General features: G+C 43.0%; 1 long non-coding RNA gene across 1 annotated transcript; it reads left to right on the top strand.

Annotated features, from left to right (window-relative positions):
• Nucleotides 1-7,124: 7,124 nt before the first annotated feature.
• Nucleotides 7,125-9,203, top strand: LOC142301286 (uncharacterized). The gene is made up of 3 exons (XR_012752739.1): nucleotides 7,125-7,212; nucleotides 7,919-8,069; nucleotides 8,186-9,203. It is a non-coding gene; the product is annotated as an uncharacterized LOC142301286 (long non-coding RNA).
• Nucleotides 9,204-12,348: the final 3,145 nt, after the last annotated feature.

Here is a 12,348-nt window from a genome sequence, read left to right as displayed (position 1 = left end):
ACCAAGCAATGCGCTTTGGTTAGTTACCCGATATTTACAGTGGTTACGGGTGCAGGGAGCCCGCGCTAAGCGGTGTATGCTGGTAACCAAGATAAATATCGGGTAACCAAGCAAAAAGTGCTTTGCTTTTAGTTACCCGATATTTACCCTGGATACAGTCTGCAAGGAGGCCGACACTTCACCACTCGGCTCCGCCCCCTCCCGCAGTCCGCATGTGTACACACACACACACTCACACACACACTCACTTGTCCCCAGCCCTGCAGTCCCCGCGGCACTGAAGTCCTCAGCTCCACGGCTCGACTCCGCCCCCTCGCACTCCGCCCCCTCCCACACTCCGCATGTACACACACACACACTCACATGTCCCCAGCCATGCAGACCGCGGCACTGACGTCCTCAGCTCCGTCCCCCGAACTCCGCTTCCCGCACACAACGGAGTCCGACAATGAAATTCTTTTCGTTGTCATCCGTTGTACAACGCATCAGTCACATGCGTCAAGCAACGCATGTGACTGAGGCAAAACAACGGAAATGTGAACTTGGCCTTACTAAGCTTCATATTTTTTCCTGACTGTTTCTGAATAAAACCCACAGTTGCTGTATTGCAAGCTCGGAGAGTGTCATTGCTAATCCGCTGCCAACAAATACACCAAGTAAAGTGTTACTACCATATTTCTTCGAAAGTAAGCCCTACCTCGCAAATTAGCCATAGCAGGAGCTTTCAGCATTTTCACCGTGATATATCCGTCATGGTGCCCTGGTACTTAAAGACCCATGATGGATATATCCATCATTGCGAAATCACGGCCTCGGAGCCCCGGTGACCGCGATCGGTTTTCAAAAACTGTAGATTCGGTAAGGAGAGGACCTGTACCTGACCTCAGGAGGGGTGGTGTCTCCTCCCCGGACCTACGGAGGCTGTGATTGGATGACGAACGCCGCTCAGCCAATCACAGCAAGTGTAATGTTTCAGTCATTGAAAATGGCTAAACATGGAAATCCAGCCATGATCAGGGCAGCTATAGCACTGATCATTGGCTGGAGCTGGGTGACTATTGCTGCACCCGCCCCCAGCTCTGATTGGAGAGATCGGCCTTGTGACCAATCTCTCCAAGCACCGTGCATCTGGGACTGGTGATCTGTAGGAGATCGCTCTCCTCAGCTACTCCTTCCGTGGAAGCTGAGGAGAGCGATCCCTGTGAGTGCCCATCTGTAAGTCACAGCCCCAGATCATCCGCTGCCCTCCTCCATCTGCTTTGTCCCTGCACCGCCGCTGCTCTCTTTCTGCTGCCCCTTGTATCCGCCGCTGCGCCCCTGCATCTGACGCCGCTGTGCCGCTGCTGCATCTACCGCCCCACTTCCCCATCTGCCACCCCACTCCATATCTGCCACCCCACTCCCCCATCTGCCACCGCACTTCTCCCATCAGCCACGGCACTCCCCCATCTGCCACCCCACTCCCCATCTGCCACCCCACTCCCCCATCTGCCACTGCACTTCCCCCATCTTCCACCCCACTCCCCCATCAGCCGCCACACTCACCCATCAGCCGCTGCGCCCCTGCATCTGCCGCCACACTCACCCATCATCCGCTGCACTCCTGCATCTGCCGCCGCACTAACCATCAGCCACTACACCCCTGCATCTGCTGCCGCACTCACCATCAGCCGCTGCGCCCCTGCATCTGGCGCCGCACTCACCATCAGCCGCTGTGCCCCTGCATCAGCCACCGCACTCCCCCATCAGCCGCTGCGCCCCTACATCTGCCACTGCACTCCCCCATCAGCCACTGCCCCTTCCCCGATCTGCTGTCTGCTCTCCCATCCCCTTAATCCTCTGCTCCCTCTCCCCCTCCCACATCTGCTGCCTCCCCCATCTGCTGCGATCCTGCTGCCTAGATCCATCCTGTAAGGTAGCTATCCCCAATCTCACCTCCCACTCCCCTTCCACCCTCCCCACATCCTCCGCCACTCCTGCATCCATTGCGCCCTCACCCATCCTACTCCGCTCCTCCATCTACCGCACCCTCACCCATCCTCCGCCGCTCCTGCATTCATTGCTCCCTTTTCCATCTTCTGCCGCTCCTCTATCCACCGCTCCCTCTCCCATCCTCCGCCGCACCTCCACCCGCCGCTCCCTCTCCCATCCTCCATCCATCTTTTTTTCCATCCCACCTAGTCCCCCCCTTTTTGCAGCACATGCATGCGTGCGTCCTGATTTTTTTTTCTGTAAACTAAGAAAGAAATACAAAGAAACTTAGTTTAGGTCCAGTAAAATTTTACTGTAGTAATCGTCAACTACAGTATTTTTTACTGAATATTGTAAGGGTCAGCCCAGTGCCACACGTGAGAGCGATGCACGAGTCTCACATCGCATCATCCATCACGTTGTCTCTCTTCCAGACAGGAGTGTGTGGCTGTGTCGGATGATGCCTTAGTGTCAGTTGCAGGCGCTCTTTTTTTTTTTTGTTTTACGGACGTCTGTATTTTTTATTTCACCAAACTAATGTTTTTTTGTATGGGGGGGTCTAGTTTCCAAAATGGGATCACATGTGGGGGAGCGCCACTGTTTCGGCACATCAGGGGCTCTCCAAACGCAACATGATGTGGCTAACGATTCCAGCTAATTTTCCAAACAGTGTTTTTCTGCCACATACTGCCAGCGTACTCAGAACAAATTGCCCAACAAATTTTGCTGTCCATTTTATCGTGTTACCCCTGTAAAAATTAAAAAATTGAACCTAAAAACATTTTTGTGGAAAAAAGCGCATTTTTTTTGTTTTTATGGATGAATGTATAAAGCACGTAAGGGATCAAAGTGCTCATTACCCATCTAGATTTATGCCATGGGGGTCTAGTTTCCAAAATGAGGTCAGTTGTGGGGGAGCTCCATTGTTTAGGCACCTCAGGGGGTCTCTAAATGCAACATCGCATCCGCTAATGATTCTAGACAATTTTGCTTTCAAAAATTCAAATGATGCTCCTTCCCTTCCAAGCCTTGTCGTGCGCCCAAACAATTGATTTCCACCACACGAGATATCGGTGTACTTAGGAGAAATTGCACAATTAATTTTATGGTTCATTTTTTCCTGATACCCTTGTGAAAATGCTAAATTTTATGGCTAAAGTAACAGTTTTGTGTAAAAAAGTAAAATTTTCATTTTTTCCTTCCACATTGCTTTGGTTGCTGTGAAGCTCCTAAAGGGTTAATAAACTTCTTGAATGTGGTTTTCAGCAGAGTGAGGGGTGCAGATTTTAGAATGGGGGTCACTTTTGGGTATTTTCTGTTGCCTACGTTTCTCAAAACACTCCAAATGTGATGTGGTACATGAAACATTTTTTTTTGTAAATTTTGTTGGAAAAATGGAAAATTGCTGATGAACTTTGACCCCTTCTAACTTCCTAATGAAAAAAAAATTTGGTTCGAAAATTGCGCTGGTGTAAAGTAGAAATGTGGGAAATGTTATTTAGTAACTATTTTGTGTGACATCTCTCATATTTAGGCTATGTGCGCACTAGGCGTTTTTTCACGCTACTTTTTTGTGCGTTTTTGTCGAAAAAACGCACCCGCAGCAAAAACGCATGCGTTTTTACCGTGTTTTGGTGCGTTTTTTGCTGCGTTTTTTGCTGCTTTTTTGCTCACTGCGTTTTTAATCAGTGAACAATGCCATTACAGATTGTTGAAAAAAAAAAAAAAAGAAAGGTCTGATGTCATTTCCTTCTTCAATATGTTCTTCATTCTCCACTAGTGTATGCCTGAGAGCAGACAGCTGCAGAACTACAAGGCTCAGCATCTTCCATCCAGGATTGTATGCTGGAGGGAGAGGCAGGGGGAGCAGAACTACAAGGCTCAGCATACTCCATCCAATAGTGTATGCAGGAGAGCAGACAGCTGCAGAACTAGTGTATGCAGGAGAGCAGACAGCAAATGCAGAACTACAAGGCTTAGCATGCTCCATCCAGGACTGTATGCTGGAGGGAGAGGCAGGGGGAGCAGAACTACAAGGCTCAGCATGCTCCATTCACTAGTGTATGCAGGAGAGCAGACAGCAGCTGCAGAACTACAAGGCTCAGCATGCTCCATCCAGGACTGTATGCTGGAGGGACAGGCAGGGGGAGCAGAACTGCAAGGCTCAGCATACTCCATCCACTAGTGTACGCATGAGAGCAGACAGCAGCTGCAGAACTACAAGGCTCAGCATGCTGCATCCAGGACTGTATGCAGGAGTTTTTTTGCCCAAAAAAAAAAAAAAAAGATGACGTGGGCTTCGCCATATTTTTGTATGCTAGCCAGGTACAGCAGGCAGGTACTGGCTGCCCCCAACCCCCAGCTGCCTATTTGTACCTGGCTGGCAACCAAAAATATAGGGAATCCTTTTTTTTTTTTAATTATATCATGAATTTCATGAAATAATTAAAAAAAAAAATGACGTGGGCTTCGCCCAATTTTTGAGTTCAGCCAGGTACAACTAGGCAGCTGGGGATTGGAATCCGCAGTGCAGAGTGCCCAAGCTTTCTGGGCACCCCCGCTGCGAATTGCAGTCCGCAGCCACCCCAGAAAATGGCGCTTTCGCGCCATCTTCTGGCGCTGTATACAACTCTTCCAGCTGCCCTGATGCTGGGTGGCTCGCTGGGTAATAATGGGGTTAGGGCTAGCTGTATATTATCAGCTGGCCCTAAGCCCGAAATTCATGGTGTCACGCCAATATTAGACATGGCCACCATGAATTTCTAGTAAAGATAAAAAAAAACACAACACACAGAAAAATATTTTTATTAGAAATAAAACACAACACAATTAGTGACTCCATCTTTATTGAAATAAAGAACCCCTCCACAGTAATCCTGGGTCAAGGGTCCCGCGATGTCCAATCCAGATCCAATATCATCTGATCGGTTTGCTGGAAGGCAAAGTGATCAGATGATGTGTCATGTTCAAGAGCCTGAATCACATGACACATCAGCTGATTGTCTAAAAGCCGTTTATACAATCAGCTGATGCATCAGTGCAAAAAAGAAAATACACACGTCCGTGCTGATTACCGGCAGCTCCAGGAGCGATCGTACGGGAGCCTGATCCCGTCTGATCGCTGCAGGAGCTGCCGGTAATCAGCTGATGAAGTCTCCTGATGTCATCAGCTGATTGTTTAGCCGGCCGGGCGGTAAAACGCCGGCGTCACCGCGAGACTTCCGATCAGCTGATTCGTCAGGTGACCGCATCAGGTGATCACCGCCATGTCCTGCAGCCATCGGATGTGCCTGAGAGCACACAGCCGGACTGGCGGTACCGGGAGAGGAGCTGGGAGCGGAAATGGCACCAGGAGTCTGCTGACAGGTGAGTATGACATTTTTTCTACTCTTCACTTTTGATTTCACAGCTGCCTCCACCTCCCAGCGGAAGCAGCGGTGGCGGTACTGGGAGGATTCACGCTTCTGTGTTTACCAACAGAAGGAATCCTGTTCCTGTATACGTCACTTTACTACCCACCCCTTGCGTTTATAGCTGCGTTTTTAGTCATAGAAACGCAGCTATATTTGCAATTTGCGTTTTTGAACATCTCATTGAACTCAATGAGTGAAAGACGCAGTGAAAAATGAAGGAATAATTGACATGCTGCATTTTTGTAGTCACCACAGAAACGCAGCTACAATAAAACGCTGTGTGCGGACAGCACTTCTGAAAACCCATAGACATTACTGGGGAAACAATGTCACAGAGTTTTCAGCACAAAACCGCAGCAAAAACATCTAGTGCGCACAGGGCCTTATGTGCATAAAATTTGAAAATTGCGAAATTTACCACTGACATGAAGTACAATATGTCACGAAAAACAATGTCAGAATCGCCATGATCCGTTGAAGCGTTCCAGAGTTATAACCTCATAAAGTGACACTGGTCAGAATTGCAAAAAATGGCCTGGTCTTTAAGGTGAAAACAGGCTGGGGGCTGAAGGGGTTAACTATAAGCCCTACCTCAAAAATAAGCCCTAGTCGCGGTTCAATAATGAGGTGTACATGCAGCTAAAAAGTTCAAGAATCCTGTAGGACACTTCTTTATAGAAAGCTGACACCTCAAAAGAAAGAAGAGAGAAGACCCTGCAATCATACTCACCAGATGCCGAACAGGAGGACCTGCAGCGGAACGCATACCTACACACATCAGATCGCACACACATCAGATTGCGCACCCACACACGAGATTGCCCACACCCACACACATCAGATTGTGCGTACACACATCAGATTGCGCACCCACATACATCAGATAGCACAACCCACACACATCAGATAGCACATTCACGCACATCAGATTGCACACCCACTCATATGAGATCACACACCCACACACATCAGATCGCACACTTACCACATCCAGCGATATTGATTGCTTCTCGCCAGCATAAGAACTTGGGAGTGCGAGAACCTGCGAGTGGAACGCATGGAAGACCTGGCCAGGTCACGAAGGCGCAAAGCCGTAACGCGCGCTGGGGTGGACACCATTTTAACCTGAAGACAACGGAATTCTACCTTGTTTCCCCGAAAATAAGACACTGTCTTAGGCCTGCGCCACACATCCGTGTCTCCGGTACGTTTTTGTCATTTTTTACACGTACCGGAGACACGTGCTGATGTTGACACATTATTTGTAATATAAAAAGCCTCACGTCAGTGTTTGCGCACGGAGCGTGTGTCCGTTCCGTGCGTACGTATGAGCGTGCCGAAAAAGCGCTGACATGTCCGTTTTCCACCGGCATAACGTCCTCACGGATCCATTAAATCCTATGGGTCCGTGTTTACACGTACGTGATACGGATGGCCTCCGTATGCTATCCGTGTGGTCCGTGTCCGTGTTTTCATTAGAAAGGTTGTTACAATCTCAAATACTTTCAGGTGGCGTAGCTAACATATTTTTTTTGCACAAAACTAACTATGCATTTGCAGAAGGAGTGAGCAAGCAAGCAGTAGTAGTTCTGTGTATTGAAAGATATATTTTGAGCAAAATTTCGCCTACGAAATATAATAATGGCACCACGGGTGGACACGGAGAAACTGATAACAGCTGTCGAGACTCACCCACCATTATGGGATACACGTGTTGATGGTTACCATGACCGACTGACAGTTGACCGCCATTGGAATCAAGTAGCTGAGGAAGTGTACCCCAATAATGCATGGGCTAGATGTTCGCCTGCAAAGCGTGCTAAATATGGTAAGTTGTTGTATGTTTTTATATTTTTTTATTTAATATATATATTAGGATTTTTAAAATAATTACAAACTGTGAATGTGTTGTTATAGTTATGTTGTCTTTTAGTTAAAAAATATTTGTGAAGAATTGGTATATGTCCTACTCTATATATTGAGTTCATGTTAAATTTTTAAAAAGGTAACCAAACATTTCATAACTTACAAAAATCAAAGTATACTTATTTTTGTAATCTGCCTTTGAATTCTTCATGAAGTTAATTAACTAACTGATTAAACTGTCATGTGTTTTTAATTTCCCTGTTTTATGAGTCTAAGTTTCGTATCACAATTTCAAATCATGTTTTTTTATTTTTAATATTTTTATTTTATTTAGTTAAATGACATTTCAATATCATGACCTACATGAATAAAATAATATTTCTAGGACTTTTTTGCCAAATGTTATTGGACAAAAAAAAAAAAAGGAAAATTTTAATATATATGACAATTACTTCAAAGATAATTTAACAGAAATATTATTTTGTTATGTGTGAATGTCTAAAAATGGTTTTGAATGAAGAATATATTACAAAAATTTTTGTCCTCAAAAGTATTTGGCCAACATGATTTGGTAAAATAGTATATTACATTTAGCAAACATTATTTTAATTAATGTGTGCAGATTTATGGTGAATGTTGCAAGTGACATATTTTTAAAAATTACACAGTTGACTTGGTGAAAAGGCGTTGGCGTTCTGCACGTGATCAGTACCGAAGGGAGTACAACCCTATACCATCCTCATCCAGCCAAGGCCGCAAACGCAGATATGTTTATTATCAACAAATAAGCTTCCTAGCACCCATCTTAGAAGTAACACAGTAAGTTTTTTTTTTTTAAAAAAAAAAAAAAAAAAAAAAAAAAAAAATTTACTTCATGAAGATAATTGTACAAATATAAATGTTAAGATTGTAATATGTTGTCTCTTTTCTTATAGAACGGAGGATAATCTAGACGATTCAGATGATCAACCAACAGCTGGTCCCTCTGCTACAGCCACCTCAGCATCAGAACAAGAACCTGGCAGAGAAGACAGTGAAAATCCAGAGATTCAACAAGATGCAGCAACTGAATCACATGAGGGTGGGACAGAGAGTGCACAAACCAACACCCAAGCCTCATCAACACAACAAACAACCACACCAGCTACACAATCAACACAAACAAATGTACTTCCACGTTTTGCACCACAACCTCTACGTGCAAGAAGAATCCGCAGACCTGAGGAAATGAGATCCTTACCGGAAATAATTGACACACGCATTATTCACATAATGAACACTCTGATTCCTGAAACAGATGCCGAGCGCTTTTGTCGGTCTTTATCTTCTAGCCTAACCAAAATTCCATCCGATAGGCAGGAACGTGTACGTGCTGCTATGCTGACCCTACTTTCAGCTAGTCAGGCAGAACAGGAACCAGTGAGAGTATATGAGGCCATAGAAAATTGGCGTACCATTATGCAACAACATACAGTCCCAAACACAACAGACAATCAAAATACAATTTCAACACAAACAACAATGGCAACTGTAATAGTCAATAATCCAGTATTACAACAATCTGGTCAACCTTCAATTGCTTCAAGTACGTTATTCCCAACACCAATTAGACAAGGGTATGTTGCAACCAATACTGGTGCCTTAAGCACTGTACAAAGTGCAACCTCACAGCAACCCATCAACTATATGAATTTACAACCCACTCCAAGTACTAGTTACTTTACTCAACCCACAAATATTGGTGGTTTACCTAACTTGTTTCCTGGTTCAACATACCCACAATCATTCATGATGCCTCATTATCCAATCACAACTATGTTACCTACACCACACTTACAAACATCAGTCAACTATCCTCAAGGTCAACAACATACACACACACAATACCCAATTACCCATGTAGATCCACAGGTGTACTCAACATCAGGCAATGTGTTGGGACAAACAAGCATGCAACAGACTGTTCCACACAATACTGTAGTTAGTAATAGGAATGTTGTTCAGCCAACAACTGCTTCCATTCCTGAAAATACTATTTCTGAGGCCACACAAAACAACATACTCAGCAACACTCAGGTTACTTCACTAGAAGATCTTGTTGACTTATGATACACATTTTTGGTAATCTTGACATTCAAATAAAAAATATGATGAATGAGTCAAAATTTCTAAAAAGAGGGATTTCCAAAAATGTGTCAACTCTGAGTTTAAAAAAAAAACAACACATGTGTGATTATATTTAGTGACGGATCACATATATGTTTGATGGCATGGTTTTTTTTTTAGTGTTAGGAACACATTGTACCCAACCAATTTGATGGTTAGATTACTTCTTATATTCTCAAAACACAGTTTACATTTATTATGTCTATGTCAATGTCCAACATGAGAGCAACTTAATTGGTCGTCAATTTTACAACATTGTAACCAATGGACACAATTTTGAAAATTTACTCTTGTAAGTAAATTATATTTTTAATTTTCGAAAGAATACCATAAAAATTTACTTTTTGTAAAATTTAACAGAAGATGAACAATATGTTCATTTATTATTTTTATGTGACAAAAGAACACCATTACTTTATGGATTAATATGCTTATTATTAATAAAAAAATATGTTTGTGAAAAAAACTATCATGTTTATTATTTAAATTTAAAAATAATATTGCATTTTTTCTATAGACGTTTAACATTATTAATGTTGTAAGTTTCAAATAACAAAAAAAACATGATAGTAACACAGAAATTTACAAAAACATACATACAACATTCAGAAATCCATGTTGTTAACATAAATGTCAGTTGCTGATTAACGCATTTTCACTTTAATACAAGTAAGATTTAAGCTCTTAGATGTTTAGAAATAATTAAACATTTTCGTATAAGAAAAAATATTAAATTGTTATCTAAATAAATCCAAGACAATCTTAACAAACATCACTATTATTATTATCATCAAAACAATTAAAGTAATCAGTAAATAAATTTCTAATTTGTAAACCAGATGTCACGGAATTATGAGACATAGGTTCACCTGTTGGATTAACAACATGGTTTATCTGCAATTCATCATCCACATAACTTCCTCCTTCATGTATCCGACAGAAATTGTGAAGCACTATGGTAGCCTTGAGGACAGATGTGACAAAGTTTGGGTGCAACTGAATAGTTGTCTGATAAATGCGCCATTTGTTAGCTAAAATACCAAATGCACACTCCACATAACGTCTTGCTTTAGTTAGCCGATTATTAAAGTACTGTTTCCTGTCATCAATGGATCTCCTTGGATATGGTCGCATAACATGTTTGGATAATGCAAATCCTGCATCTGCTACCATCACATATGGTGCCAACGGTCCAGATGTACCAGGTAGGGCAACTGGTGGGGGGATCAATAATGCATTTTCTTGCAGGCGTTGGGCTAATCTTGATGAACGGAAAATACGGGCATCTGAGGCACTACCATAGGCCCCAATGTCTGCATAAATAAAACGGTATTCTGTGTCAACCAATGCCAAAATAACAACGGAAAAAAACCTATGAAAATTGAAATAACGTGACCCAGAGTTTGGTGGCTTTTTAACTCTGAAATGCTTGCCATCCAAAGCTCCTATGCAGTTAGGAAAGTCAACAGAGTCCTTGAAGCCCTTAGAGATTTTCAACCAATCTTCTCTGTTTGGCTGAGGCATCATTTGTTCTTTTAAATGTTGCCATATCATGTCGCATGTGTGACGTACTATAACGGCAATGGTTGATCTCCCCAACAAAAAATCAAAATGTAAAGCACTAAAAGATTGACCAGTCGCCAAGAATCTATGAAAACAAGACAAACAATGATTTACAATTAACAACAATATGTTATTTTAAATTAAACCAATCAAAATAAAACACAAACATTGATTCAACACAGATATTAGATCAATAAAGATCAATTACACATTTCAATGTGAAAAATAACACATTTAAAAACAATTTAAAAAAAAAAAATATATACCTCAGAGTCACCATGAATCTCTCCTCTGGGGAAATGGAAAGCCGCATCCAAGTGTCCTGATGTTGCAAATGAGGTCGTAAAATATTTAGTAAGTAATCAAAACTCTCAACTGACAAACGGCAGTATGAAAAAAACTTATCTGGGAAATTCCGTAACTCAAAAAATAAAGTATGGAAATGACCATGCATAGGTCGCATCATCATTAGTGGATGCACCCACAATCTGGTTCTTCTTACATTATCATAATGCAACATGTGCCGTCTAACGCCAAAACGACGAGATATAATCCAACATAAAAACACTAAGGCCTCCGTGGATAATGGCATTGCGACAATTTTTGTCTCAACACATAGGTGCTCCAAGGCAAAATACAAGCAGGAAACAGTTTATAGTTAACTTATATTTATGTCCTAATCACATACACCTATGTGTCATTTAATTCCAAGTAATCACCATTATCTCAATGTGTGAAACATGTTAAACACGCACAAAAAACGGACTGCACACGGAACACACACTGACGTATTTCACGCACAGGAAAACGCACACACGTACACACGTATGACACACGATATGCATACGGACACTACACGGAGGGGAAAAACGGACTGCAAATACGGAACACGGATACAAAAAACGGACTACAGCAAACGTACGTTTTTTACACGTGAGTGTGGCAGAGGCCTTACATAATTTTTTGGCCTGAAACATGCGCTAGGACTTTTTTGGGGTAGGGCTAGTTCGGGGAAACACGGTTGGGGCCAAGTTCATCCCCCCCACCAAAAAAAGCAGACTCTCCTTCCCAGAAAAATCATACTTACCAGACACTGTACGTCTGCGTCGGTCCCAGATCGATATTCGGTGGGTGCTCCCAGCAGGTATGCCCCACGCAATCCTCCCCTGCTTTTGACAGACACTCACATACATCAGATCGCACGTGCACACACACACACATCAGATCAAACACACAATCATACATCAGATCCCATACATACACTCACCAAATCCGGCGATTTCAATTGTTTTCCGACAGGCAAGGGAACCTGAGACGCAGCGCATAGGAAAGCATGGAGGAGCTGTGGTGGAACATATTAATGCGTTGC

This window comes from Anomaloglossus baeobatrachus, chromosome 4, assembly GCF_048569485.1.
Source record: "Anomaloglossus baeobatrachus isolate aAnoBae1 chromosome 4, aAnoBae1.hap1, whole genome shotgun sequence".
In the NCBI taxonomy this organism is placed as follows: domain Eukaryota; kingdom Metazoa; phylum Chordata; class Amphibia; order Anura; family Aromobatidae; genus Anomaloglossus; species Anomaloglossus baeobatrachus.
This window is presented reverse-complemented; position numbering and strand designations above follow the sequence as displayed.